We start from the raw sequence: 2,678 nt of genomic DNA, 5'->3' as shown, positions 1-2,678 counted from the left end.
CTGGAAACCATACTGGTGGTCAGAAAGAACGAGAGAGAGAGAGAGAGAGAGAGAGAGAGAGAGAGAGAGAGAGAGAGAGAGAGAAAGTGGGAGACAGAGACAGGAAGATATAGACAGAGAGACAGAAACAGGAGGACAGAGACATAGACTGAGAATGATGAAGTTAGGAGAGATAGTTGATTCTAAAGTCGAGTGTCTATCAAAATTCCATTGCAACTTCCAATGACTGCTATAAAACATGATATGGAGGTGCCCCATAACCAGCTCATACTTGTCTTGGAGTGTACAGGTGTTAGCTATTCAAAGCAATGACAACTAAATAGGGAAGCAAATTTGTGTTTAGAAGCGATACGATGCTACAAATTAAAGTGGATAGAGTTTGAAAGAGGCACCATTCATAATGTTAATTTGAGTAGACACAGGCTAGGACCATTAGTAAAAAAAACTCGCACAAAGATCCTAACACTTTTGAAGATTTAAAGTGTTCAATAAAGTCATTTAAAATCTGAAGCCATGTAATGTACAAGGGTGTGTTCTGGATCAAGAAAATTTACCGAGATTATTCTTGAAAAGAGGAAACTATCAGTGATAGAGTTTTCTTCCTTTCTAGTGCAGATTGAAAGCTCCCCTAGTGAGAATAAGAGTACTTTAAAGATTTCTTTGGTTCTGAGTGCTCAAACCAGAATTATTCCGCAAAAGACTTGAAAAGTTCAAAACCGTTGAGTAATTCTCTAGGAGTAATCTTGTGATAGACATGATGTTATACGTCAAAGCATGAAGGAGAGAAGAAATAAAGTTATACTCAGGGTACTTTTGCTAGAAACTTGACTAAATTCAACATACTAGCAAATTTAAATGTACCGTACCAAATACGGATTTTTTTAAAAACTCAGTAGATGTACAACAGCTGTAGATTCCAGTTTATTCGATGTTATTTTATTCATGAGTTTCCTGTAGTGAATTAGTGAGGCGAAGAGAGAAGACAATACCTATGGCTCTTTACAAAAGCCCCGAGAATGGTGGAGACCTGTTTGAAAATCCTTACAACAGAGAGGATTCCCTAAAGGCACTTAAAGTGCCAAGTGATGGTGTTCAGCCAGACGACGGAATAAGCCAATTACTCAAGTAGGTCATGTCGGGATTTGAATTTTGAATACATAGAATCAGAGCAAATACTGCAAGGCTGACGTTGTTACAGTTTCGTCCATACACCGTCCTGGATTGGCACTTTTTCATCGACTCCCGAACGAATGAAAGGCGATGCTGACATCAGCACGATTTGAATTCAGAGCGGAGAGAGTCTAGTTAAATGACGTGAGTCGCTCTCCAATAATCTAACGACACTACCCGGAATTCGAAGAGAATAACGGTCTAATCAGTAAAAATACAAGAGGAGAAATCAAAATATCTATTGCGAAAAATCCTGTTTAAAGCATTAATTACTTATCTTTCTCGAGTTGCATTAACAAACATTCAATTTTTTTTTTTTTTGGCTTTTTATTGAAGTAATTAGGATATTTTCAGCAGTGATCCACTTCTTAGAATCGGCAACATTTTCCAATTTCAAATATATATGATAATCTAATCCTCATTTTAGATGTGATACATTCCGTAACATACTAACGATGCAACCCATAAAATAAGGGATTTAACAATAGATTAGTTTGTGTATGTCTGTGTCTGTGTGGATGGCTGTATGTGCATTCATATGTAGTTTTTCTTGTGTGTGTATGTGTGTGTATTAGTGTGTATGAGTGCGCGCGCGTGTGCGTGCGTGTATGTGTACACGTAGTGTATCTTGTGTGTACAAGCATAAATACGGCTGTAACTGTTATGTCTAGAGATTCACGTAAATCATCATCATCTACTCTGTTTCCAGAATAGTTATTAAACAACTATTTAGTAGTATTACTAATTATATTATACAGACCAAATGTAGGAGAAATGACGATTAAAAACAATGTTATATTATTTGTTCCTACATACATTTCATTATTCTGGTTTTGTGGAACTTTGCATTAGATATTCCAAGTGCAATTGAATGCTTTACCAAGACACATCATCAGAGAACACTTTATTGTATTGTTACAGAGAACTAATATCATGAGTTGGGTACATGGTGAGGTATTTTATAAGTATTTTGAGAGAGAAGTAGAAAGAAAACTATGGTTAGAGAAAGATAACGAGCTACGAAGAATCTAGAGAAAGGAGAGAGAAAAGAAGAAAAAAAGGACAAAATAGAAAATAAAGTGAGAGGGGGAAAAGAAGAGAGAGATGCAAGAAGATAGAGAAAATTATGAAAGTCGAATTAACGGTTTGCAACCGTTTACTCAATATGCAGGAATTGAACACCTATTTTGTATATCTTTAACCTCTGAAGAGATTCGACTTTCAAATAATTTTTAATTTAATTAATTTTCTGAAGGTCTGGAATTGAAACAGCTGTAAGAGATGTTTGTCAATTATTTAATTAATAAATAATAACTTATTAATTACCTCTCTATTTTCTCATCTTATAATAAATAAATATATAAGAACCACAGTTTATATAGTTACCTTGCAGTTAAATATTAAATGTAATGTTCAATATTCTTTGTATAGGTAATTAACCAGTACTTTCATAGGATTTTGCTATCCCTGAATGAGGTTTGTAACCTTTATTTGTGCTTCTGTATATA

This window comes from Octopus bimaculoides, chromosome 3 (assembly GCF_001194135.2).
Source record: "Octopus bimaculoides isolate UCB-OBI-ISO-001 chromosome 3, ASM119413v2, whole genome shotgun sequence".
Taxonomy (NCBI): domain Eukaryota; kingdom Metazoa; phylum Mollusca; class Cephalopoda; order Octopoda; family Octopodidae; genus Octopus; species Octopus bimaculoides.
The sequence above is the reverse complement of the archived record's forward strand: the minus strand, read 5'-3'. Positions refer to the sequence as shown.